Source organism: Moschus berezovskii, chromosome 9 (assembly GCF_049115385.1).
Source record: "Moschus berezovskii isolate FMDL1 chromosome 9, NW_MosBer_1.0, whole genome shotgun sequence".
Taxonomy (NCBI): domain Eukaryota; kingdom Metazoa; phylum Chordata; class Mammalia; order Artiodactyla; family Moschidae; genus Moschus; species Moschus berezovskii.
In genome coordinates, this window is record NC_142468.1 from 30,348,823 (window position 1) to 30,376,483 (window position 27,661).

Sequence of the window (27,661 nt, forward strand, 5' to 3'; positions counted from 1 at the left end):
AGAGGTCGATGTGCCAAAACAGACTTTTAATAGTCTACCTCACCCCATGCATCAGTTAGTGGCTGTATGCAAAAAGGGACAGACTGCCAACAGCGGCTGTGCCCCTCCCTACCCTCCCAGTTGGGCTGCGTGTATCCCTGCTCGAACACCTGTGATGGTCCTGCCATCTGGCAAACACTTAACAATGCTTCAAGGCCCTGCTCAAATGTCCTGTCTCTGGGAAGCCTTATGTGACATCTCCCCCCACCACACACTAGAGGATTCACAAGAGTCCTTTTGTCCTTCACTTGCTTCATAAATGATTCTTGAGCCCCTACTATGTGCCAGATGCTGTTCACACAAGAGAAAATAAGATGGATGCAGCCTCTGTTGGAGCTTATTCTGTTGTGGATTTAAGAGATAATAACATTTAAATAAATGAAACAGTCACACCCGGTAAGTGCGTTAAAGGAAATAAAAAAGAAGCCTAAAGCAAATGACAAGGAATAAAATGGAGACGTTGCCATAGGCTAGGCAATGAAGAAGGTTTTCCGTGAGGAATGATAGTCAGCAGAAGCTGGAAGATGAATAGGGGCCAGCAGGGGGCAGTGTGTGCAGAGAAGGCTGATGAGCAAGAACAGAGGCCCCTGCAATAGGAAAGAGTGAGGCGAAGGTCACACAGGGCCAGGAGTCACACGAAGGAGGCGGGCAGTGCATGCTCAGGGTCCTCCAGTCACGTAGTATTTCACCCTTTCTTGGCAGGTGTTCTGCTCCACAGTTACCACTGGTTTATTTCCCTGTCTTCCAACCTGAGTGTGGGCCCTTCAATGGCCGGGCTGTGTCTTGCTCATGATTATATCTTTGGCACTACCACATTCAAGGTATCAAGGATGAGATGGGCACTTGGGCCTTGACCGCCTGAGTAGGTTTCATACCTGTCTACCCTTCCCCCTCCCTCCCCTTCCAAGGGTGAGGAAGAAGCCCCTACTGGAGGAAGTGGATGCAGAGCCAAGTGGCCGAAGTAACTGACCTGGCCTTCGTCCTGAGATGACCTTGGCACCTGAGACACAAAGTCCACAGCCCTGGAACTTCTGCAGGCTCCGAGAGCCTTTCCAGCTGCTGGTGGCGCCAAAGGTTCTCAGCAAGACTCCTTTTATGGACTCATCCCTGTCTTGAATGCATGCCTGAACTTCATGATCAGTTCCTGCCTATTGTTTTCAGAATTGTTCTATATGATATCTGGTAAAAATGAAGCAAGTAATATATGCACACCAACACACAATTTGATTGTGGCAGCAGGTCTTCCCAGGGGGTGCAGTGGTAGAGATGAGGATTTTTGATCACAGGGATGCTTTTCTGTTCCAGTTCAACACATGCTCCCATGCCAAGCATAGTGATGTCAAGAAGAAGAATTTAGCCCCTGCCTTCAGGAAGTTACAGGCTAATCAGGAAAAAAAGGACTTGTAAACAAGTAAATACCAGAAAATGTGTTAATTGCTATGCTGTGAGCATCAGTTCAGTTACAGATAAGGGGATCAGTTTTACCTGGGGTGGAAAGAGATGGTAGGGGACATTGAAAAGGTTACCATTTGGAAGAAAGAAAGTACACATTGACCAGGCTGCCAAGCAAGGACACTGCAGGCAGAAGGAGCAAAATGAGCAAGGAGCAAGGAGGTCAGAAAGGGTACATTGTACTCACCGTGAGTGAATCTGGCTAGGTTTGAGAGCCGGAGGCTGGGGGGAGAGAGCAGGAGGGTTAGAGGGAGATTTGTGTGCTGGGTTGAAGAGCTTGGATTTGATCCTGTTGGCACAGAGAGCCCCTGAAGAGCTTGAAGTAGGACAGAAGGTAGAGAGGTCATACTCACACAGGGTAAAAACTGCTGGGGTGGCAGTCTGGAAATAGGATGGGAGGAGATCAAGCCAGGAGACCAGGAAATCAGTCCAGGCACTGGGTTGTAGCCAAGGGCTGAAAGAGAAGGAAGATTCTGGAGGAGCTGGAATTCCTAGACCTGAGTGCTGCTTCAGAGATGGGGAAGGAGCTGGGCTCTTGGGGTTCCCTGGGGGAGGAAGTTGGCAGCGAGGCAGAATGCAAGGGGAGGAATGGATCTGGCGGGAAACTCATCCTGTTTTGGACAGCTTCAGTTTGATGTACTCAGTACCAGTTAGACTTGAGCAGCTGGGGTCCTGCCTTCAACCCTACACTTTAAGGGCCCCATTTTTCACCTTCCTGGGTCACACCACTTTCCATGAGGCAATGAAAAGTCTGTGTGACCAAGAGGATGTGTCCACCTAGAGCCAGTGACACCCCCTACACCTAGGCTTGTTCTAAGGAACTGGAACCTGGAAATTCCAGGTCCAAATGGCCTCAGCCTGTGAGTTCTTCCCAGGTCTGACCTCCAAAGGGTAGGCCATGTGCACACTCCTGGCCCCAGGCAGTGGCCAAGTGGTGGTGTTTTGGTGGGATGGAGAGCCAGAGCTTGGGCTGGGGTGTCTATACAGTGTGTGTGGAGGACCCTCATTGTGTGGACAGAGGGGGGTTTGCCAGAGAAGGACTCTCCATTTGTCCCCCACACATGCCAGGAACAGACCTGGAGGTGACCTGTGAAGTTGTTTTCCTGTTTGTTTTTTTTTAATGTGGATCATTTTTAAAGTCTTTATTGAATCTGTTACAATGTTGTTCCTGTTTTAACTTTTGGATTTTTAGGCGTGAGGCATATAGGATCTTAGATCCCCAACCAGGGATCGAACATGCACTCCCTGCAGTGGAAGGTGAAATCCTAAGGATTCGACCACCTGAGAAAGCCCCTGGGGTTGTTTCCTTACTGTTCTGAAATTTCTTTTCTGCGCTTCCCAGGTGGCGCTACGGGTGAAGAACCTGCCTGCCAATTCAGGAGATGAGATGTGGTTTCGATTCCTGAGTCAGGAAGATCTCCTGGAGGAGGAAATGGCAACCCACTCCCCGTATCCTTGCCTGGAGAATCCCATGGAGGGAGGAGCCTGGTGGGCTACAGCCCATAGTGTTGTAGAAAGTCAAACATGACTGAAGCAACTCAGCACGCACAACCCCACCTCTGAGCAAAGAACAATGAGGAAGGAATTGCATGAGTCTGTGCAACTCCTGTGTCTCCAGAGAGACACAGACACACCTAGATGCCCAACAGGTGGCATAAAAGACAGAGAGGGTCCCTTCTCCTTCCAGCCTGTGGTCCTAATCCAGGCTTCCCTGCAGAGTCTTTTTTTTGTTCGTTTCTTTCACAGAAACCAGTAGGTCCCTCCCAGCCCTCTGCTCTGATTACAGTCCTGCGTCTTCTGGGGAGCAGCCGTCTGGATGACCTTCTGTGTCTGGCCACCTCATCAACTCATCGTCTTTTTAATAACCTCATGGGAAAGCATATTCTGTCACATCTGCCTCTTCATTTCTCCCTCCTCTAGCAATTTCTTCTCTCTCTCCTTCTGTCTCTGAAACCTTATTACTGGTGCTTTACAGAACACACTGAGCTATAGATTGCCTGAAGAGCATGCACTATAAACACACATGACCCTATCTCTGAATCGTCCAGATCTGGTCCAGCTGTGCAACATCACCTGTCCAGCTGTTTACTTGTGCATAGCCCAGCAGCTTCATGATGTGGGACCCGGCTTCAAAGCTACTCTGTTAGCGGCCAGGAGCTCTGTGGGCACAGTTCACCTTAGATCACCATGAAGAACTGGAGCAGCCCAGGTCAGTGGCCCAGGCCCAGGCCCTTGGCAAGGCAAGCAGAGCCCTGCTGCAGCCTAAGGGAGGGGCAGGGGGTGACTTCAGGCCATAGGGAGCTGCCTGACATCTGTGTCCCGAGGGTGTTTCATAAGCCCCGCCAGCTCCTCAGCATTGTTTCAGGGGAAGATGGGTTCCTGTCACTTTATCACCCCATCATTTTCTCTGGAAATAACTCCTGCCCTGGTGGGAACCTTGTCCCACATGAAGGTGTGGAGATGATGCACTTTTCAAAAAAGTCAACTCTGGCCTAAAAGAAAATGGTGCATGGTCTGCCTTCCACAAGAGCCCTTTGCAGTTCCTTTTAATTAGCTGACGCTGTGTTCCCCTCAGGTGCAGAGAGCCTGGATCCCTTTGTCAACAGCTCTATCTATAGCGGCCCAGGGCCGGGCCTAGCCTTCACCCCAGGCCCCTCTGCCTGCACAGCGCTCACTGACCCCGGGGCTCAGCTGTGAGAATCAATCATCTCCTTCCAGAACTCATCATTCAGCAGCTGCAGGGCCTCAGCTATTTTTATCGCCCCAGGAAGCCTGCGGCCAAGGACGTGCTGAGCTACCTTTGCGGGAGGTGCTGCTGCAGAAAGGAGCTGCAGGTTGTCAGGGCAGCTGAGCCTCTGCCTCAAGGTTAAATCCAAAGGGCCTGACCTGGAACAGAAGAGCACTTGACCTTCCTCCACATTGCAACAGCCAAGCCTTATGCTGGGGCAGCTGATATCCCAAGGTGGGGACATGTCCAGGGACGCTGTGGAAGGACTTGGGGCAGGAGGGGGACAAGGGTGTGCCTGGGCTCCACAGGGGTATCAGAGATCACAGCATCTCTGGCAGCTGGCCTCCATCACCTGCACGGTCCTAGCCAACAACCAACACTTACGGGGCGCTTCTGTGTGTCAAGCCCTGTACTAAGCCTGGCAATTCAGGGTCTGCCCCCAGGGTCATCCAGAGTCTAGAGAGGCTGAATCACACAGAGCAACACGAAACCCAGTCTGCCCATTACCCCCGTCCCTTCACCAGCCTGAGTTTACAACTCTCTACCTGCTTGGCTCCCAGCGGAGGAAACTGTACGGTGGGCGTTAAGAGCAGGGTGACGCAAAGCATTTTATATTTGTAAAGGTTCATCCGATACCCTAAACAAGCACCTTCAGCACAGTCCTCTGAGGTAAGTCAGTATTTTTAGACTGTTTAAAAATAGTCTGGACGGCCAGCGTCACGGCTGCCTGTGCACACGTGTGCTCTGCTAAGTGGGAAAACTGCAACTTACCACTGTCCTAACCGTGAAGGGGAGAAGGACTCAGATTCCCCGGATCTCTCTCACCTCCAGAAAGGAAAGAAAGGGGTGTGGGAAGGAAAGATGAGCTCCAAGGCTCTGTTTGTTGGCAGCCCTCTGACCTCAGGGGAAGGGAAAGCAGAACCCTTGAAACACTCTACGGGAAGGACGGGCGATGGGGGAGCTGATGCTCTTGATCATGTTCAAGCTCCAATGAGGGAGAAAGAAATGAGTTTGGTGGGTCCAGACCTTGTTCCCCCCTGAGCCAGGGAGAAGGTGGAGTGCCCAATGCCTTCCTTCTCTGTTGAGGAATGGCTGGGCGGCATGGCCAAGGACAGGGAGCTGCCCAGGGAATGTTACCTCTCCAAGGGCAGGGGGCAGGGGCAAGGGCCTGCTTGGGTTACCCGAGGCAGTGGGTGTCCTCGCCTGGGTGAGGCAGTGGCACTAGAGGTCCTGAGAGGTTTGTGGACTCACCCCAGGGTCCTGGAGTCCAGCCAAGCCAAGAACTCCCTCCATGCCTCAGGCTTGCTGAGGCTCTGAGTGACCAGACATTTTGCTGCCCTGAAATAGTCTCTCACACAGCCAGTGCCAAATTAGCAAGTCATTTAAAGAATTATGTTACTTGACAACTCTCTTTTATAGCTGGGGAGTATGCAGATTGACCTAACCTTTCTGGAGGACAATCTGGCAATTCGTATTAGACCTTAAGAATATCCACACCCCTTTGAGCTCATCACTTCTGCTTTATAAATTTCCCCAAAGCAAAGACTGCCCAACTACAGCAGACTAGTGAAATGAATGCCTCTATTTAATGAAGTACTGTGTCATTAAGGGTTTAGTGACAGAGAAAGTGCTAAAAATGTAATGGACACTTTAAAAAGGCAGAATAAAGATGTATATACAGTATGATCTCAAGATTTTTGTTATTCTAACAGTTACTGGAAGAAGAAAGGTCCTTGTTTAAGAAAATTCATTCACAAATCCCTTGTATTAGGAAAGAGAACTTGAGGGTCTGGTGTTGAAAGGTGCAAAACACATAGGTGGGGGGCTATGTTGGCTTGTGGGGGAGAAGGGGGTATGGAACCAAAGGTAGAGGAGAGAGCTGAAGATATGAGTCCCAGATCCCCAGAGTCAGACATTCCCCCACGGCGGGGTGGGGTGGGGGTGGGGGTGTTGGGCTGCTTGCAGGGCCCAAAGATGCCTGGCCCTCCATTTGTAGGTGCTACTGTGGCTGCAAGCTAAACTCTAACTCTGCCCCACCTGCCATTTTCAGTAAAGTCTATTTTAACAATAAATGCTTTGTGTGAATGGACATTTGGGATGGAAATCCGAAGAAAGACTTCGTATTCATCCAGGTTCATGAAATGCAGAACAACGCAATTAAAACGGCTGTAGAAATAGATGCTTGGAGACTGAGGTGATCCAGAGGACATGAGACTCCTGGAATTTCCAGAACACTAGGAAAGACTTTGGGCTTCTGGAGAACAGGCAGCAGGCTTGAGCCTTGTCAGAAACATGAGGGGCTGGGAAATCCTTGTTGACGTCTGACTGCGTGTGGATGTGCATATACACGCACGCACACGGGACTGAAATAAGCAGAACCAGCATCTCAACAGTGGTTACTCTTGAGCACAGGGCTTATGATGATATTTATTTTCTTTTTTATATGGTTTAGAATTTTCCAACTCTGGTATAATAAATGTACATTTTGTAACTAAAAAAAATGTAGATACAAAGTACCGCCACTGCATATGGCATGTGGAGTGTTTGTGTTTCTCTGTGGGTGCTCTGCCTCTGGGCTGATGAGGACCCAGACCCATATCCTGCCACAGACACCAACTCCCCCTGCAACTCCGTGCAGCGCTGGGGCGGGGGGCAGGGCCCTGCCCACTATGAACACAGCAGAGCCCACTAAAGCCCCCATGCTGGAGCTCTGGGATGCGCCGGACGCGTTCCAGTCTCAGCCACAGCTCACAGCATCAGGTCTGTGAAAGGGAACCTATTTCCCTGCAAAATGAGGCACAATTACCACTGTTGGAAGGATATAATCAACCATGTCTCCTGGTGTCTCTGCCTTCCTTTGATCTCTGTTTATATGTATCTTCTAAAAGCTTGCAAGTAAAATATTCCACACTGATTTTTGTCTTTGAATTTTTCTTCTCCTTATAATAGATGAGAAGCCTAAACTGCTGGATTAGTTCTCTTTTCTCTGTTCTTTTATTAAAGGGAAACTGCAGATAGTAAATGGAGATGAAAAGACAACCAACCCATATGTTCACTGTACCTTTGGGTGGACAAGGCAACTATTTCTGTCTCAGATGATAATATGTTTACACCATCACACTTAGAACTTCTCTACCATTTCCTGCGTGGGGATGCAGAAATGCTTCATCGTCCAACCATTAATTCTCAAACCACTCTGAGGAAAAAAGAGAGGAAGCTGGGGGAAATTAATTGCAGTGTCCTTTCTCTGGCTGGCACCCTCAAACTTTTTTGACTATGGCCAACTTAGACCTGGCAGAAGTCCCCACAGCCCCTCTGCCTGTTCCCCCTTTAGAAAAGAAAAAATGCAAAAAGTAACGATTAAAAAAATTAGAGGAATAAACAAGAATTTTTCATTCACTTTATAAAAACATTATAAACTTGAACACAAGTTTATACTATATTTATTATATATAATACCTATTTCTCATGCATCTTTATTTTATAATTTAATATGTAAGTATTTCACATTGCATTATATTTTATACTATGAAGCAATGTAGTTCAGAAGCTTAGTAGTGCTTAACAGTTCTTAGCAGGCTTCAAGTAAATAACCTTTGGTAGTCTACAGTAATACAAATTTGTAGAACTTGGCACCATTTGCATGAAAGAAATCACATTTTGAATTTCGCGATCTCTTCCTGGCTCTTCCCTTGAGAAGGCCTTGGACTATCTCTCCCTGAGTAACAGTAGTGTAAGCACTTTGTGCATAAACCATTTTTGTTGGAAAATGATGCCTAAGCACAGGGGTGCTCTCATTGGTAGAAAATAGACATTTCTAACCACAATTTTTCTTTTCACTTCCTCTAAGGGCATGGCAACCCACTCCAATATTCTTGCTTGGAGAATCCCATGGATAGAGAAACCTGGTGGGCTACAGTTCACAGGATTGCAAAGAGTTGGACACGACTGAGCAACTAATACTTAAGGCAAAGATCTCTTTCCAGACCCTGAAGTGCTTTTTCCCAACCAACGATCTTAGGGTAGTGGAGACACCTGAGCACCGAAAAGACAGACTTATTTTGCGAACTTCTTCCTCCAAAGCCCATGACACAATCCCTCCCCCCAGGTCAGGGGAGTGCCTTCCAGTTAGGATCTAGAGCGCGGAGTCAGAAGAAAGGCACAGAGAAACAGAGTTTGAAGAAAGACCAAACCATGTTCACCAGGTGGTGCTAGTGGTAAAGAACACGCCCACCAATGCAGGAGATGTAAGAGACACGGGTTCAATCTCTGGGTTGGGAAGATCCCCTGGAGGAGGGCATGGCAACTCAATCCAGTATTCTTGCCTGGGAAATCCCATGGACAGAGGAGCCTGGTGGGCTATGGTCCATAGGGTCACAAAGAGTCAGACACGACTGAAGTGACTCAGTATGAGGCACAGAGAGAAAAAGACAAGATGAATGAAGGCAACAGGTGCAGGCTCAGAGGCCACCTCCCATCACAGTAAAAGCCGGCATCAGGGAACAATCAACCATCACAATCTTTGAATGAGTAAAGCTGATCTCCACGGTCCACAGACACACAGAGCATAGCAAATAGAACTGCATTTAAGTGCTCCATCCTGAGCGCCTGGCAAATTTCTACTTCCTTTCTGTTCTTTTCCTTCTAGAATTCATTTTGGATGCAGGCTTCTCTTAGATACAATGAAATCTCTAAGAAAAAGTTTGGGAGGGCTCCCAACCCTGTTAACTTTAAAAGAAACCCCAGTGGAAAGGAATTTGTTTCTTTTAAAATTTCTCTAAAACTGGGGGTATTTAAGAAGACCAGATTCTATCAACAATTTAAGACTCATGGCAGCACAGATCCTCTGTTTTTACAGATGAGGAGAGATTGAGAAATAAGTTTAGGGTACACAGGTATAAGTGGCAGACACGGGCCTGGCATTCAGCTCTGATTCCAGAGACTGGATGCACTCCTCCGCAGGGTGGATGCCCTGAGCTGGTAACCAAGCACAGCTCTTCTTGGGGACATGGAGAGCAGTGTGAGAAAGGCAGATATGGAGGGGCTGGAGGAAGCAGTGGGGTTGGGAGGGCCATGAGCCACCATAAGGGAGTGTGTTCAAGCAGCACATGAATGGCAGGCGCCCTCGGTGGCCCTGTCCCCATGCCAAGCCCTGGGGGAGGGCACCAAGAAACCAGCAGAGGTGGGCCCTGCCCACATTAGTGAGGCCAGATGAGTAAGGTCAGAGGGCACATGAAGGGCTGATTAGGGGAATCTCAGGACTCAGTCCTGCTGGAGGACACGTGACCTGGTGAGGAAGTGCATGAGAACGAGGTTAACAGCAGGCACACTGGTCAGTACAGGTCATAGAGAATACACTGCCATTCACTTAAACAACTTAGACATCCAGGGACCCTTTGCATCAAGGCTGGGCACAGATTTCTTTCCTTGAGTGAAAAACATGACCTGCATGTTGACTTCAGGGGCTAGTTCTCTCTGTACTACCAAAGTATAAACATCAGAAAAATTTTAAGTGAGATCATTAAGACAAAGGAACCCAATGAACCTCTGGTGCCACTCCGCATGCAAGCATCTCAAGGCCAGGTCTCCTGGGTTTCTGTCCCAGGCCTCCAGTTGGTCCCTGAAACAGCTCAGTCTACACCTGGCCCCACCTCCCCCCCACCACTCCACCTTGGCCCCTGCCCCTTGCACACCCCCAGGGTTCTCTTTGCTGTATATAGTGCTGCCCATCAGCCTGCTCCCCTTCAGGGGGTCCCATCATACATCCTCCAGAGGCCTGTCCTGGCTCCTCAGAAAGCACCCTGGCAGAGACCAAGGTATTTCCTAAGCTGGGCATCATTCTGGTTTTTGCTGTCTTCCATGGTAGCTAAACATCTCTCTTTGTGAAATTAAAAGATCCGATGAATTCTCCCTCACTTTTTATATTCTACAAGGAGTGGGCAACTTCCCTGTGCTCTGGAGACCTCTGTGAACTTGGTCTGGTCTTGCCCACACACAAATGGAAATGCCTAGATGGAACCAAGGCCAGTGGAAAGGGTTTGGCCAAGCCCCAAAGAAAATAAGACAATTCGACCCCAAGGAGGCAGACAGTCCTGATTCTGGGCACACAAGGTAAACGCCGAATGGAAATCCAACTGCCGCAGAGAGTGATTGCTCAGATGGAGCAAATGTGCTGTGAAACCAGCCCTTGGAAAGTCATCTGGAGCTCATCTCGGTGAAATCCAAAAACAATAACTGACTCCCCAGCCGCCCCAGAGGGACCTTCAGGAGCTCCCCTCGTCAGAAGCCCGGAAAGCCTCAGCAGGGGCGAAGCCCTGGGTCTCCGACTCTGCCCTTGTTTATTTACAAACCTGCTTTTCTTTCCCACCTCAGTTCAGCCCTCAGCTTTGTCCCCTGGGGAGCCCAGGGCATCTATCATGCCTCTCACTGGGCAGGCGCAGACACATACATTAAAGAAACAGTTAACTCCCTGGCTGCCTCCCCAGCCCTGGCAAAGAGATTCTCATGCATGCCCCCGAAGGACTCCTACTCATGATTGATAGAAGGTGGACAGACCCAAGACCCTCCTCGGGGCCACTGCAACAAAAGTGAGAGGGGAGGAGAACCTGAAGGGAATTGCTCAGATTTCCTAGAGAAGAGAACAACCCTTCAGGCTGGGCTTTGCCCATCAAGTGCATACCCTAAAATATCAGAGAAGCGACTCTGGACCCTGATCCCTATTTCATGCTTGTAAAGTGGCCTGAACTCATCTACATTCCTAGAAGCATCAGGAGTCACCCCCAGGAAAGTCTGAAATCCCACCAGCCAGGTCCCGACCAGCCAGGTCCCGACCAGCCAGGTCCCCACCAGCCACTCTGCCAGGAGGGCTCCCAATCTTAAGCACAGCACAGTGACTGTGACTGCTTCTACAAATGAGGCAGAGCTCTCAGGAATTTAGGGGTTAGTTGCCTTGTGATGGACAGGGTTTTCATATTCACAAAAAGCAGAGCAAAATGGGGGACTTTCTTGAGGACCAATAGCTCCTGCCCCAAAACCTGGCATCTACCCCTGACACCCTCCTAGAGCTCAGAGCCAGCCCCCTCTGGGTCTGTGATCTCACTTGGAAAATTCAGACAGTTGGGCTGAAGCAAAGAAGTTGGAGGGAGTCATGGGAAGGAGCGGGAGAATGTTTGTAAGCTGCTTAGCAGATGAAAGTGACAATGTGTCAAAATTTCCAAGCTGGTTTCCAAACATTCTGTTAATGGGTCTTCCAGAAGCCCATCTCCGAACAATCTGAAAGACATTTGTTTCCCAACTTTTTCTGCCACAACATATGAGATGATGACATTCATGTGGGCAATATACCCCCCGGACCAACACATGCTTGTGCCCAGTTCCCAGCACCTGGCCATCCCCCACCCTCCCCATCCACTCACAAAAACAAACTGGGATAGCAATAAGTGTGAGGGGCATCATTATGGGGTAATCAAGAAGCCACTGTAGTTAAAAAGTTAGTGAACAAATCATTTATACGCTTGATACTGTACCAGAAGGCAGATGACAGCTGTCCACATGCAGTCTCACCTGGACCGTGGTTGGAGAAGGAGACCTGGGACCAGAGCCCGGTTTCTTGAGGGTTTGTGTTGGACCTTGAGCAGCAGGCCTGGCCACCCTGATTTCAGGGCCTGGTGTGGGGGACTGGCCATCACTCCAAACCAGCACATCCAGCATTTCAGAAGCAGTTCCTGGGGCTGGTGTGTCCTGACACATGAACAACTTAGCTTTCTACAACCCCACACTGTGGACTGAGAATTTCCATGTCTGGCAGAAGTTGGGGTGACTAAAGTATATTTACACCATCACAATGATCATGCTTATGATCTCATGGCCCAAAAGAAGGCACGAAACCTGGCTCCTGGGTCATTTAAGAGAGTGGGTGAGGCTGAGGGAGATGGGCAAACAACACCTGTGAGAATTCCCAGCAAATGGGGTGGAAGGACTCTCTCAGCATCTAGGATCTGCTTCCTTTGTTCAACATCTCGGGCCTCCAACAAGCTGGTAACTTCTATCCCATTCTGTTCTGCCCCCAACAGAGAATGCAACTGAAAGTCCATGTTTCAGGGCTGTGAACTGAAGCACGAGCTGGTCACCCCACACACCACCTGCCTTCACCACCAGATGCTGTTCTCAAACAATGGCCAGAGGTTCTGGTGAACTGTCATCTAGAAGGCAGCTGCCCATACCCATCAGAAGCCATGGCTGGCCTCCAGGAAAGGCCAGCATTCTCTCAAGGAGTACATTAAGTGCAATTGAAACTGGAATGGATGTTCCTCAGAAAGTCTAAATATGGGTCCCTCCCTCTCTTTTAAACACTTCTTAGTTGTTACTGCAGCCATGAAATTAAAAGACACTTGCTCCTTGGAAGAAAAACTTTGACAAACCTAGACAGCATACTAAAAAGCAGAGACATCACTTTGCAGACAAAGGTGAGTATAGTCAAAGCTAAGTTTTTTCTCAGTAGTCATGTATGGATGTGAGAGTTGGACCATAAAGAAGGCTGAGAGTCCAAGAATTGATGCTTTCAAATTGTGGTGCTGGGGAAGACTCTTAAGAATCCCCTGGACAACAAGGAGGTCAAACCAGTCAATCCTAATATTGAAGTCAGCCCTGAATATTCACTGGAAGAACTAATGCTGAAGCTGAATACTCTGGCCACCTGATGATAAAGCCAACTCACTGGAAAAGACCCTGATGCTGGGAAGGATTGAAGGCAGGAGGAGAAGGGGACAACAGAGGATGAGATGGTTGGATGGCATCACTGAATCAATGGACATGAGTTTGAGCAAGCTCAGGAAATACTCAAGGACAGGGAAAACTGGCGTGCTACAGTCCATGAGGTCACAAAGAGTGGGACCTGATTCAGTGACTGAACACAAGTCCTCTGAGAAGAAGTCCTGGCATTTGTGCACTAAATAAAAACCTACATACCTCAGGCATTAACAAGGACTTGTAAAGAGTCTCACTCCTTTTTGTGGTGTAAGTCCCTTGTCCCTTCAGTTTGAGAGGAATTACTGAGTGGACAATAGTGATCCAAAGGCTCAGCCTGTCTGATTTGTAGCATCTGGTTCCTGGTCCTGTCATGCACTGACCTTGGGCAAGGGCATCACCACTGTCATTTTGGTTTCATTCTCATTTATCCCACATTAACCACATTCAGGTGTCATTAACTCGTGGAGCTGTTCTTCTTTGAGCAGACAGAAAAGAAACAAATACAGAAACATTGAATGTCGGCTCCAGGACCATAAGGAATTTTGTCAGTTTTGTCTCCCCAGCTCTAGAAGGCAGCTACATAATATAGGCTCAATAAATAGATGTGTTGATAATCATGGAAAAGTGTCAGGACTGTAAGTGTTATGTGTGTGTGTGCTTAATTGCTCATTGCGACCTACTCATTGCGACCCCATGGACTGTAGAATTCCCCATGGGAATTCTCCAGGCAAGAATACTGGAGTGGGTTGCCATGCCCTTCTCCAGGGGTTCTTCCTGACCCAGGGATTGAACCCAGGTCTTCTGCATTGCAAGCAAATTCTACCCTCAGTCACCAGGGAAGCCCAGTTAAAGTATGCTGAGATAGAGGGGCTGCCATGGAAGGACTGTGATATTAATAACTTGCAGTTTGTGCACGCAGGACTGCTCACAACAGATCAGCACACGATTGCTCCGCAGTGAGTGTCATCAGTTTGCTAGAGCTGCTGTAGCAAAGTCCTACAGACTGGGTAGCTTAGGCAGAAGCTGGTTATTTCACAGCTCTGGAGGCTAGAAGTCCAAGATCACAGCGTTGGCAGGGCTACTTCTGTCTGAGGACTCTGGGAGAAGATCTGTCCCAGGCTCACTCCTTGGGTTGCAGACAGCCATCTGCTGCCTGAGTCTCTGCCCACCATCCTCTCTCTATGCACGACTCTGTATCCAAATTTCTCTGTCTTATAAGCACATCTATTATTACCTTTGTAAAGATAGTTTCTCCACATAAACTCATGCTCTGAGGTGCTGCAAGTTAAAACTTTAACATATGAATTTGGGGTGGACACAACTCAATCTATAAGTATGTGTTTAATAAATATTAGCTGTTATTAATAATGACAGTAAAATCAACAATAGTAAAAAGCAGAAACCAAAACAAAATCATTAATAATAAAATCAAAACCAAGGGACTTCCCTGGTGGGCCGGGGCTAAGACTCAGCACTCCAAATGCAGGGGCCCAGGTTCAATCCCTGGTCAGAGAACTAGATCCCACGTGTTGCAGCTGAGAGTTCACATACCACAACTAAAGATCCTGCGTGCCACAATTAAGACCCGGCACAGCCAAATAAATAAATAAATAATTTTTTTAAAAAAGTCAAAATTGTTGACTCATTAATTCATAATCTCGACCGTGTGGAGAGTCCTTAAAAAACTAAGAATAAAACTACCTTATGATTCAGCAATCCCACTACAGGCATATACCCCGAGGAAACCAAAACTGAAAAAGACATATGTACCCCAGTGTTCACTGCAGCACTATTTACAATAGCTAGGACATGGAAGCAACCTAGATGTCCATTGACAGATGAACTGACAAAGAAGCTGTGACACATGTATACAATGGTGTATCGCTCAGCCATAAAAAGGACCACATTTGAGTCAGTTCCAATGAGGTGGATGAACCTAGGGTTTATTATACAGAGTGAAGTAAGTCAGAAAGAGAAAAACAAATATTGGATATTAACGCATCTATATGGGATCTAGAAAGACGGTACTGATGAACCTATTTGCAGGGCAGCAATGGAGACACAGACATAGAGGACAGACTTATGGACACGGGTGGGCAGGGAGGAGAGGGCTGGGTGTATGGAGGAGTAACGTGGACACATACATTACCATATGCAAAACAGCCAATGGGAATTCACTGTGTGACTCAGGGAACTTAAAATGGGGCTCTGTAACAACCTAGAGGGGGGGAATGGGAGGGAGGCAGGAAGGAGGTTCAAGAGGGAGGGGACATAGGTATGCTGATGGCTGATTCACGTTGATATTTGGCAGAAACCAACACAATACTGTAGAGCAATTATCTTTCAGTTAAAAACAAATGAATTTAATGATAAAATAAATGAATTTATGATAAATGATAAAAATGAATTTAATGATAAAATGATAAAATTTAATGAATTTAATGATGAAATTTAATGGGCTCTTTATCGGTCTTGAATTTCCCATGCTAATGCTTTATCTGGTTTTCCAGCCTTCACTCCTGTCCAGGCAGTTTCCCCAACTTCCCCCAGAGTATTCCTGGCACCTCAGCTCAGGCTGTGCTCCCCCTGGAAAGTGCTTTGTTCTCCTCTCTGTTTACCCGACTTAAACTCATCCTCAGACTCCCAGCTCTAGGCTCTGCTCAGAGGGAGTTCCCTAAGCTGGTTTGTTTGTCAGTCAGTGTCCCAGCGCACTGAAGGGAGCGCTGAAGAATAAAGAAACTATTTTCAGAGGCGTGAGGAGGAAACCAAACAGGGACCATGGGGGCCCATGAGAGCAGGAAGCCACACCATCCTGCACCTCCCAGAAGCTACGGCTTTAGAAGAACCAGCCAAACCAGAATCAAAGTTGACAAAACAGGGCGACAAGATGGGAAACAGGGTGACTAGATCCCAGACCTTGCTTTCCTTCTGCCCCTGACTCCTGTCTGTGGTTCCACCAGCCCAAGTGGAAGAGAAGGGCCAAGGCCAGGTATTGCAGGCTCTGGCAGCCAGTCCCAAGCACGCAGCAGGGAAGAGAATGCCCTGGGCGTGAGTAGGGGCAGACAGAACCGTCAGCACACATGCTGTCCCTGTCTATCTTACCTTCCTCTGAACCCACATGGCAGTCTTTCTCTGGACCACGGATGTGACCTATAGCCAAACAAAGCCACCCTGGCTGGCGATCTCACTTTCTGAGTGTGTGGTTGTCGCGATGGTTAGAGGACAAGGCCCCCAAACAGAGAGCGTGTCAGATGCTTCCTCTGTCCCCTCCCCGCTGCCCTCTCCCTTCCTCGCCCACCCCTGACCCACCAGGCTGAGTACAGAGCTGGGCTTGTAGTACGTGCTTAGTAAATCAAGAGCTGAATACAAGCTGGGGTTTGGGAGACGAAGCGTGGGTGGGATCCATACAAATACATATTGAAAAATCACCGGCTCTGGAAGAACAATTGTCAGGCCCATTTCCTGCTGCAGATGGAGCCAGGAGACGCTCGGGGCTTGGCAACCTGACAGCTGAGGAGCAGCCAGGGAATTTAGCAGGAGACACAGAAAATGAGCCCTGCGGGTCTGGCCCGGCCCCATCAAAAGCAGACTCAAGGCAGACTCTCTCTTCCCAGACTTGGGGGCCAAGGTGGGGTAGGAGCCGGCTCTGTTTGCTCAGGTCTGCTGTTAGCTAGAGCACGGGAGTCCGGGAGGCAGAGGCACTGGTTTGGAAGCTGATGGCTCAGCCTCAGGCCAGGCAGAGCTGGAGGGCATAGAAACTGCCACCTGAAGGGAAAACCTGGATGTGTCAATTGTGCCCCCTGCCATGCCCCAACCCCTCACCTGGTTGAAACTGCCTGCCCTTGACATAGGCTGGTTTCGGGCCAGGAGTAACCACGGAATGATCCATCAGAAGGCACCTTCCTCGGTGGCAAACCTGTCCATAGTCTAATAACTGATGTGTGTCATGGACATTGTGGTTGTCACCTCCACACATCTTTTCCAGCCCAGAGAACTTCCTGGTCATTTCATTTCCAAGGATACAGCATGGACAGTTTTAGCCAGTGAACTTCATAGGGAAGTCTTATGGGAATCTTATAGGAAAAGAGAAAATGACAAAGGTAATCAAGTGAACTCCGGGAGTTGGTGGTGGACAGGGAGGCTTGGCGTGCTGTGATTCATGGGGTTGCAAAGAATCGGACATGACTGAGCGACTGAACTGAACTGAATATCCCTAATTTCTCTGAATGTGGTGTCTCGACATTACGCCGTGACACTGTTGCCGTCTTGCTCTTACCACAAGGTTAAGCCAATACTGAGGCTGGAGGACAGACTGATGCAAAAAACTTCAATCTTTGATGAGACGATTGAGCCCTCAAAACAAGCAGTCTTCACACCTCACTACGCCAGTATCTGTTATGTAATAAATGTCCTTATCATTTCAGTCGGCTTCAGTATGGTTTCTGTTACTCGCAGCCAAGAGCACCCTATTTGTTATAATCAGAGAGACAGTCAGCTAAGTCAGGTAGACTATCTTCCTCCAAGTCCTGAGCAGGGCAGGTAGTCCACCAGTGGTTCAGGGAAAGCCTTCATTGTTACACAAACATTTACTGAGAGTTTCTTATTTGTTTTAATATCTACCCATTTAAACATGTAAGTAGAATATCAAACCTATGACACAATTTTTAAAATAAATTTCTCCATGTAAAAATGTGACTTATCTCAAAGGTGAACACTAGGTAAATAATAGTATGCATATCACAAAGTAAAACATGAGACACAGAAAGCAATTTTGCAATATGGGCAAATCGGATCAGAAGCTAATGAAGAACTGGCCAGTAAGGAATGAGAGGAGAAGAGGCGAATCACCATAAGTCAGAGGTCTTCATCAGCAACTACTGATTAAGTCCCTGAGATTGCCAAGTCTGGACCAAGCACTGGGGACGCAGCAAAGAACAAGGCTGCCATCTGCCCAGCTGCCCCAGGAGCTTCCAGAGTAGCAAGGAGATGGGTGTCGACTAGGAAACTTTGCCTCCCATTATTTAATTACATCTGGTAAATTCTATAAGGGAGACAAAGGGGTGTTAGGAGTGTGCATATGAGAAAGACTCAACTTTACCCAGAGGGTCTGAAAAGTCCAGAGAAAGAAAGCAAGAAAGGGAAAACTCTCCAGAGCTGCTTGCACATGGGTCCAGCTCAGCTCAATATCCTTAAAATGAACTTTTATTCTAGGAGGCTGTTGTGGCCTGAACTGTGTCCTTTCAAAAACTCATGCACTGAAGTCCTAACCCCGAGTACCTCAGAATGTGACTATATATGGAGATAGGGTCTTTAAAAGATAATTAAATTAAAATGAGGTCATTAGAGTGGGCTCTAAACCAATTTGACCAGTGTTCTTATAGAGCTTTCCTGGTGGCTCAGATGGTAAAGAATCTGCGTGCAGTGTAGGAGACTCAGGTTTGATCCCTGGGTCAGAAAGATCCCTTGGAGAAGGAAATGGCATCCCACTCCAGTATTCTTGTCTGGAGAATCCCATGGACAGAGGAGCCTGGCAGGCTACAGCTCATGAGGTTGCAAAGAGTCGGACACAGCTGAGTGACTATAAGCAGGAGAAATTTGGACACAGAGACACATTCGAGAGGGAAGACGGTGTAAAGATACAGGAGAAACTTGTCTACTAGCCAGAGCAAGACTGGAGCAGAACCTGCTCTCAGGGCCCTCAGAAGGAATCAGCATTCCTGCCATCTTGGTTATAGACTTCCAGACTCCTAAACTGTGAGACAATGAAGTTTTGTTGTTTAAGTCACCCTGTATTTGTTAAGGGAGCCCTTGTAAACAGATACAGAGACCAAAGTGAGTGTCTGTCCTTTACAAGTGAAAGAGCCCCCACTGCCCTTGGGAGCAAGGAGACTCAAATTCGGGAAGGGAAGATCCTGGTTGGGCTTGGGGAGTTTGCAGAACAGCTCCCCCTCTGTGCCCAGTAGGCCCCATGGTCCACCTCCATCCCTTCCATTGCCCCATGTGGGAAGGTACAGCACACACCTGTCTTCCCTCCTGAATGGGGAGTGAGCTAGGAAGGAGAGCCCCCACTCCTGCCAGGTTATGGGCTCCCTGATGTTCTGACCACAGATCAGTTATAACAACCCTTCAGGGACAGCGGGGTTTACGGCCAGGAAGAGAGACCCCAGGAAGCCAGGCTTTCTGTCCTCAGGACAGTTGGGGTGGAATGAGATTCTCCAGCCATGACTCACGCAAGGTTTCATGGGGAAGGGAAGTTGAGAGAGTCATAACGACCATACTGAAAAGCAGTTAAGACCATTTTCACGGCAGTATTACACAGAATTGAAAACTGCACTATTTGCGACCACAGCCGCCAAGAACTAAAGCACAAGCAAACTGCAGGATGAGCTTGGCGCTCTGACAGTCTGGGCACACGTGGGCACGTGACCCGTATCCAGGGCAGGGAGCCTCTGCACTTGATAAGAAAAGGCCCTCGCCCTTCTGTCCCACTGCTCTTCCTCGGACCCCTTGAAATCACCTGGGTGGCTGCCCCTGGGTGGGGACACGGTTAGAGCTGGCCTGCTGGCCCGTGCACTGGGAGCCAACAAGACTCACTGTTGTCCTGGTTAGAAGAAAACCCCCCAGGCTGCTGGGAAGGTGAAGAATTTGTAGTCATGCCTAGAGCTGACTTGTTTTTCCTTTCCCTGAGTTTCTGGGCCTGAGCGACACCTCCAGCAGCAGAAAGACTTAGACAGACAGCATTGAGGAAATCCCAGAGAAGTGGAGGGCCCAGCAGGTTTCGAGAAAAACAGGCTCTTTCACAGAGGACGGGAGATTGACAGGTGCTAAGTAGGGGGGTCGGGGCTTAGCCAGAGGCAGTGCCACACAGCAGCCAAGGCTCAGGGGGTAGGGCATGTAGTACTCTCAGGCCAGCTGGTGAGAGCAGTGATTCCGTCCGTCTGCTAGCGTTCTGAGTGCCAACTGTTTACACTGAGCAATAGTAACAACAGAAGAGAACTTTAAAAACAGGAGCAGACTATATTCTCTGGCATCCCTGCCTTTGAACTGGCCTGGATGACAGCGCATCTCATCCTCTCCTTCCCCTCTTCCAGTGGAGTAAGCCAAAGGTCACCATGATCATGGAAAAGGGATTTATGTGTCCAGCTGCTTCAGTTGTCCCCAGGTTCACTCAAGTCCTATTTGCGTTGTGCTAACCTGGTTTCCAGAGTCAACAAACCAGCAGGCGCTGTGTGCACGGCCAGGGGGACACATAGAATGGCCCAGGTTGGAGGACAGGCCTGCGAGGGTGTTTTCAACACACCTGCAAGAGACATGTGCATTTGAATCGCCACTAAGCACACGGGTGTTGTGGGTGGAGGTGCTGAGAGTCCCGAACTTTGGAGAGCAAGAGGCAGCTGTTTGCTCACTTACTTCCTCAAGCCACCGTCAACTGATCCCTGTCCTTGCCCATACATCATGAAGAGGAGAAACATTTAGAAGCCATCACAAGGAAACAGACCATACTCTCCCAGCCCTCTCGCACTCCTTACCCTTGTCCCAGGGTGGTCAAGAAATGCCAAAGGAGCTTTCTTTCCCACTCTAAATAATTCTTGATAATAATGACCAGAACTATTCACTGAGGGTCTGTTATCTGTCCAGCATTGCACAACTATTCTTTTCAACCTTCACAATGATTCTGCCAAATAAATGGAACCTCCCCATTTTACAGATGTGAAAATACAGTGAAATATTTAAGTTTCTGCCCAAGGCCCACAGCTGAAACCAGGATTTAGTGCAGGAGAGTCTAATGACAAAGGTTTCCTCCCATCCTGCCTCGAAATTGTTCCATGTTCCCATAATCAGTGATTACAACTAATTCAATTTCAAGAATAATAAATTTGGAGTGTGTCTGAAAGGGAGTTGAGCAGCTATAAATAAATACTCATGTCTATTTCTCTTGAGCAAGATCCAGTAAATTATTAGGAGCCACAGTCCTACCTGGAAGGCATTTTTCATTTAGGACACAAGTCAGCAGTGGGCGGATCTTTCTCCAGGCTTCACAATGCAAGAAGAGTGAGGCCGTCAGCACTGTTTCCTTGAATCCCGCTGTGCAGTGGCAATTTATTCTAGGAACCACGCTGCAGAACATGACCAAAAATAGAAAGGCAGGTTTTGCATACTTCCATTCCCTAATGCTAGCATCCTGACCTTGTCCATAGTGGTCTGGCTTGGCTACTGGATAAATCAAACTTTATTGACACTTGATGTGTCCTAAGTGGGTTAGAAATGCCAAGTACCTCAAAGGTGACTGTTACCTTCAGAAAAGCACTTACATCAAAGTTATATTTTAAGCATGTCAACCTCACTTGACGTGAAGTTTCTAAACCTCAATAGACATATTGAGGAACAATGTATTCTTCATTAGGACTAATGTATTCTTCCTAATACATTAGGATAATAGGACTAATGTATTCTTCAAGGCTTGGGCCATGATCAAGCACAGGTTTTGACTCAAGGTTTTTAAACAGTGAGCATGAGTGACCGAAGAGATTTGAAATGACAGGGACCAACAACAACAACAGGTCCATTTAGGTCAATTCCTGACCCTGATGGTCTGGGCGTGTGTGCGACCTAAGTTGCTTCAGTTGTGTCTGACTCTTTGTGACCCCATGGACTGTAGCCCCTCCTCAGTCCAAGGGATTCTCCAGGCAAGACTACTGGAGTAGGTTGCCATGCCCTCCTCCAGGGGATCTTCCCAACCCAGGGATCAAACCCATGTCTCTTATGTCTCCTGCATTGCAGGTGGCACTAGAGCCACCTGGGAGGCCCTGATGGTCTGGGCAGCTGACTCCCAAAGAACAAGGCTCAGTTCCCACAATAGTCAGGAGATGGAGGCAGATAAAGCTGAGCTCCTGAAGCAGATGGAAATCCAATGGTGAAACAGAAGGCAGAGGGGCAGAGAAAACTATGAGATTCTGTCTGTTCCCACTTAGCCCCTACTAGTGGCTGACTTCCCACCCTTAGGTAGTCATCCTTTCTAGTCAATGCAGCCCTTCCCAAATGACCATCACAGGTCAGCAGCAAAATAAAGCTAGTGAACTTTCCTAAACCAGTTCTATTTCTTGTAAAAGATTATCCTTTAATTTGAAATTCTACCCTTTCCACTATTTGTTGCTGTTAAAAAAAATGCTTTCTTTTAAGAAATAGTGGTGATATTCTTGGGTGGGAATTTGTTTTCTTTTTAATGTTCCCATTTAGCAAAATAAAAAGTTAGCACTTTGTCAGGGGTTGCCAAAATTTTTGAAAATTTTACTGGCCAAGGAACCTCTGCATTAAAACATTATTCTCGGAAAGCTTGCCTTTAGGATGCAGACAGTGCCTGGTAAGCCCAGAAGAGGCCGTGAGAATGAGCTTGTGGGTTCCTTTTTCTTGTTCAGTGAACATCAGGCAGAGCTGAATGGGGAAGACTTCAAACTGGGAAGGGGTCAGTCAAAAGGACATATTTGTTCCTTTTATAATTTTGCCAAGGCTCCTCATAACTGCCTTTCTGCCAAAACAAAAACAAAAGATGAGAATAAATCCCCTAAGGAAAAAGGAGAACCGAGCAGATTATGGTCTGGAATGGAAGCTTTATTATGGGTGACTTACCCTCCTTCAAGAAAGACGGGTTATTGTTGGGGCATCTCTAATCAGTGTTCTCTATCTCTCCAAAGTCCTCAACAAAAGGAAATTCCCTCCAAATGAAGCAAGAACGCACTGGAGAGCTCTTCTCCCACCTTCTCTCTTCTGAGGCCCCAGTTCAACTTCTCCCTGATGCTCATTCCCACTCCTCCAGGCAGGTTCCATCCTTCCTTTCTCAAGGTTCCCATGGCACCTGTTCATCCTTCTAGTATGACACTTCTCACTGGGCATTTTTAAACAGGCTGTTTCCTTCCGATTACAAAAGCATAGAAGTTAAAATGTTCAAACTTAAAAATAATAATAGTAAACTTAGGCAAAGCTCACTGTGTACCTGGTCTTCTAAGCAGTTCACAGAGATCAGTCCCCTTAATCTTCCCAATAACCCAATGGCTCAGCATCTCAAGTGTGGCCCTCCTTTCACAGCCCGAACAAGGTCCCATCCATCTTCCTGCCTCTGGTGCCTGACATGGTGCTAGCCACAGTCAATGCTTAATAAAAAGAACTCTGAAATTACAAGAAAGACAATGTTTGATTTGCCTGTTTCAAATGTTGCCTAATCTAGGAATACAGGGCTGGTCTAGATGATGCGTGAGAGCTTTTTCCAGCTGTTTAATTATGGGACCCTATCATTAACTTGCATATACTATGGTCATACCAAATGCATGCATATATCAATATACTCATAATTTATCCATTTATTGATCACTAACTGGCAGCTCTGGGTATGTAATTCTATCACTACCTTGGATGTTACAAAATTATGTGGGTGTGTACAAAATTCATTATATGTCTGTGTGTCCCCAAAGGGTTAGCAAATTAGTACATTGTGCCTGTGTCAACACTTCTATTTTTAAACAAAATGATTTACTTACTTGACTAACTTTTGGCTTCACTGACAGCTATCAGTACAGCAGACTGGTATTTAATGAAGCAGAAAAATAATAAACCATGTTGATGTTATTCCTCCAAATAACTGCTTTTTAAAAACATCTCTTTTCTGGGAAGGCAAAATAGAACTGGAGAAGGTCCAGAGAAATGCAATAATATGGTCAAGAAAATGGAATGGTTCCTATACAGCAAAAAAAAAAAAAAAAAGCAGGTCTCTTTCTCCTGGAAAGAAGAGGGACGAAAGAAAATGCAATAAAACAGTATAAAAACTGTGAAAGAAACAAAGAAGAAAAACATAGAGTGTTAGTTCCATATCCCAAAAGTACAGAAGTACATTTTCTTTCTATCTTGGAGATCAAGGTAAATTTAGGAATGTAAAGGGAAATACGATTGTCTCTGTGTTACGGAAGAAAGAAGTACTATTTGTTGCACAGTGACAACCTGGAGCTGGTAAGTGGTTTAGAGGTGTATGGATTAAGGAATCATAACAAATTATTAATGGAGATAGGATGTGGGGGGAGAGAGGGATTTCCTAAACTGACAGACCTGACACTGCAGCCTGGAACCATGCCTGCTACCAATCATGCCCCAAACCAGACGGTGTGCTGAGAGGATCATGAATATAGCATTTGTTTGAATGTATATATCTACATTTCCTATTGTATTTATGTATCAGTTAGATGATGAATTTGATTTTTCACTAGCATGGGTAACTGAGCAGTTTCACAGCATCACTTTTATATAACAATAATTATCTTCTAATAAGAGGTCTTATTTTCCCAACACATGACAGACCTTCCTAACAGAACTACTAGCAGGACACTAACTAACACATGGGCTCTTTGGCTGGTCTGTTGAACGTTAGCCCAAGTTCTGCCCTCAGCCATAATACATCCCTCTCTCTGTTCTTCCAGTGATTTCAAATCACTGAACTGCTGTGTGCTCCAGATGCAACAGCCACGTAAATGATCCTTCTGTTCGTAAACTTGCCTTGGCCTTGGGATGCTGAGTCCTGGCAACCACGCCATGGAGGTGCTCACAGGGACATGTTCTAACACACGAGAGGGGATGGATGGAAAAGGGTCAGGACCCCTTCCGGGGTTTTGGTTCGGCATGCTATTGCCACTCCTCTGGCTTCTCCTGACGGAGCCTTCACTTAGCAGATAATCACATTTCACCCTTGAGAACATGTGATTTCTATTAACATTGCAGCGTTGCCTGGCAGGGCGGCCAGCTTTTCTGTGGCTGCTGGATGCATGTGGTGTGTCCACAGAGCAGGGGCAGCGCCAGCCTGCTCAGTTCCAAGTAAAATCTTGGAGATCTTTGCCTTAAATAGTAATTATTCTGGCAAAGGTCCTTTATACCTTGCTCTAAATGTTATCCCTCCAATAGCAGAAAATGACTTTGTGGGAAGTCTTTTTTGTTTCAAAAAGTTTTAGTAAAGGCATAGCAGTGTCAGAAAAGGAATATGTGTGTTTTTATAGGCCATTATGAAATGGACTTGCAGTAACTAAGAATTATTTCACACACCCACTCGCCTTTCCAGAGATCTTCCAGGATTCAAGACCCCAAATCAAGCACAGCCTTGTGTGTTCCCAAACTACTTTTTCTAAGTGCTAAAGAGAAATTCCCATGAAGCCTCATTCTTCCAGGATGGAGTACCCTATCCATGCCAAAGAAAAAATACCCGTAAAACTGTTTCTCAGTATTAGGGTACATTATGAATATGATTAGTCCAAATCTCCCTGGTCATATAAAATATGTCACATAATTGTTGTTTTGTTCAGAGAGGAGTGTTACAAAATAAATATTTCCCCATTAAAGCACACTGGGAAATGTTTGCTGACACCTACACTCAAACCCAGCAGGTTTCCTTGGAAGAGTCTGGCAAAGAACAGCCCCCTCCTTAATGAGGTGCTGGAGTTGGTTGAAAGTTAAATATTAATTTACAAAAAAAATTTGCATCTTAAAAATCAAAAGTATGGTCTGCCTGTGGGCATCTACGCCTTATATGTTCCTCCGACTTTTGGTCTGTGAAATGACTTGGGTCAACCAAGGATCATCATCTTTTATTGAATTGCATCATTCTTTCTCTTTCTAAAACAGTCTGTGGAAAATATCAAGAAGTTTGGGTGCTTTGATATTTTTTTTTCTTTCCCAGAATTTTTTCTTTCTCTATTTCCCCCTACTGGAAAATTCTTTCTGAAACCGTTGATGGATTGTTTCATTTGATTCCAGGAGAGTCACAGTTGTGAGGGCCATGGTAGAACAAATCAATAGGTGTGATAATTACTGGTTCCTCTTGGAGAATTTTTTTCTCCACCACACATTCTAGAGAATTCATGCCCCCCTCCCCCACCCAGTCATGCCCAGTTGCTCTGAGGAGTCTTGTCTGCCCTGGCTCTAACTGCCAGGTTGAAGCATGATGACCACAGAGCTGCCTATGGGGCTTTCACTGCCCCTGGCCACCAGGGGGTTTAGTGTCCTCAATTTCAGCTACTCTGCTGCTGCTGCTAAGTCATTTCAGTCGTGTCCGACTCTGTGCAACCCCATAGATGGCAGCCCACCAGTCTCCGCCGTCCCTGGGATTCTCCAGTCAAGAACGCTGGAGTGGGTTGCCATTTCCTTCTCCAATGTATGAAAGTGAAGTCACTCAGTCGTGTCTGACTCTTAGCGACTCCATGGACTGTAGCCCACCAGGCTCCTCCATCCATGGGATTTTCCAGGCAGGAGTATTGGAGTGGGGTGCCATTGCCTTCTCCGTCAGGTACTCTAGGGCTTTCAATTCCAGATCCAGGAATTTTCCCTCCAGCTCTCATGTTCTTAACAGAATTCCTCTCCTTCTTTCTACACATTCACACACTCAGTCACTCAATTCACACAAAACTTTGTGCAGATATGTGGTCTTAATTTGTCAGTGGAGGGATGGTTGCAAATTATACTGATCCTTCCAAGGCAAACTGCATACATTTTAATCCCCTAAGGCTCTGAAAATAATACTGGAATTTCAAGGCACCAGAGAAGATGAGTAGGATTTAGAGGCAGGCTGGCCTTTGAGGATTCTTCCAATCACAACACTGGCCCTGGCTGTGATCTTCAGATCTTGGGGATGGGAGTTTTAACACTACCGAGAATGCAAATCAGTCTATATATTTTAACACCCTTTCCCTCTGAAAAGAATTGATTTTTGGGGGGGAAGATGGGAGATGAAGAACTTGACAAAATAATTCTAAAGTGTATTTAAGAGAATAAATACATGAGAATAGCTAAGAAATCCTTTGAAAGGAATAAAGAGAGGGTACATGCTTGATTAGATATGAAAACAAAAGAGTTCCACTCCTACCTAATATGTAGAAAGATTGAAAAAGTACCTCTCCCATCCTCACAACAATCAGCAGAATCATCACTTTTCTTGAATCCATCAGAAAACTAAGGTCATACAGAATCAAAAAGCCCAAATGCTATGTATGGACAGACAGCCTCTCCAAGAAGAGATGAAATTAAGCAAGAGCTTACTTGTGGTTGAGTATAGGAAGAAGAGACGTTAGGTACCATATGAAACTAAGCTAAAATAAAAAGAATTCAAAAGTTGTAACAAACTGTGAAAGGACAAAAGTGGACTCACATGAGAGTACAGCACCCCTGGGAGCTGCAAACACAAGAGGAATTCACACCCACTTGCAGGCTCTTCTCTGCAGACTCACTGCTCCAGAAAGGACAGAAAGCAGTCAGGAGACCAAAGAAGACTCCCTTTCCCCAGTGAGACTGGAGAAGGAGAGCAACATTGCTGAGGGAAAGCCACAAAGTTACAACTAGACTCTTCTCTCCTGAAGCCACAGGGCAGTAAACTGTTCATTCAGGGCACAGGTGAAGACCCACCATAGCTGGTGGAAGGATAAAAGACAAACAAAACTAAACAAAAGCCAGAAAACCTCTCTATCCCTGGGGAATGAGCAACAAACAGTCCTGGACCAGGATCCTGTAAGAGGTCTCCTATCAGAGGAAGATAGGCAGGACATTCTCTTTGGCACAAGACAGAAGACAGAGTTCAGCTTTAGAGAGATGAGGGACAGAATTTCTGAGAAGCCCTACATCTGAAACCCACACACACAGGACCTGCTCAAGCCTGGGATGGAACAAGCAGGA

The 27,661-nt window shown here is 46.9% G+C and overlaps 2 long non-coding RNA genes across 2 annotated transcripts; both read right to left on the minus strand.

Annotated features, from left to right (window-relative positions):
• Positions 1-1,405: 1,405 nt before the first annotated feature.
• LOC129563142 (uncharacterized) lies at positions 1,406-21,046 on the minus strand. Its single transcript, XR_008687313.2, has 3 exons — positions 20,945-21,046; positions 1,845-1,945; positions 1,406-1,713 (listed from the first exon to the last, which is right to left on the minus strand). It is a non-coding gene; the product is annotated as an uncharacterized LOC129563142 (long non-coding RNA).
• A 1,265-nt stretch (positions 21,047-22,311) lies between these two features.
• Positions 22,312-23,204, minus strand: LOC148776420 (uncharacterized). The gene is made up of 3 exons (XR_016038353.1): positions 22,959-23,204; positions 22,595-22,876; positions 22,312-22,493 (listed from the first exon to the last, which is right to left on the minus strand). It is a non-coding gene; the product is annotated as an uncharacterized LOC148776420 (long non-coding RNA).
• Positions 23,205-27,661: the final 4,457 nt, after the last annotated feature.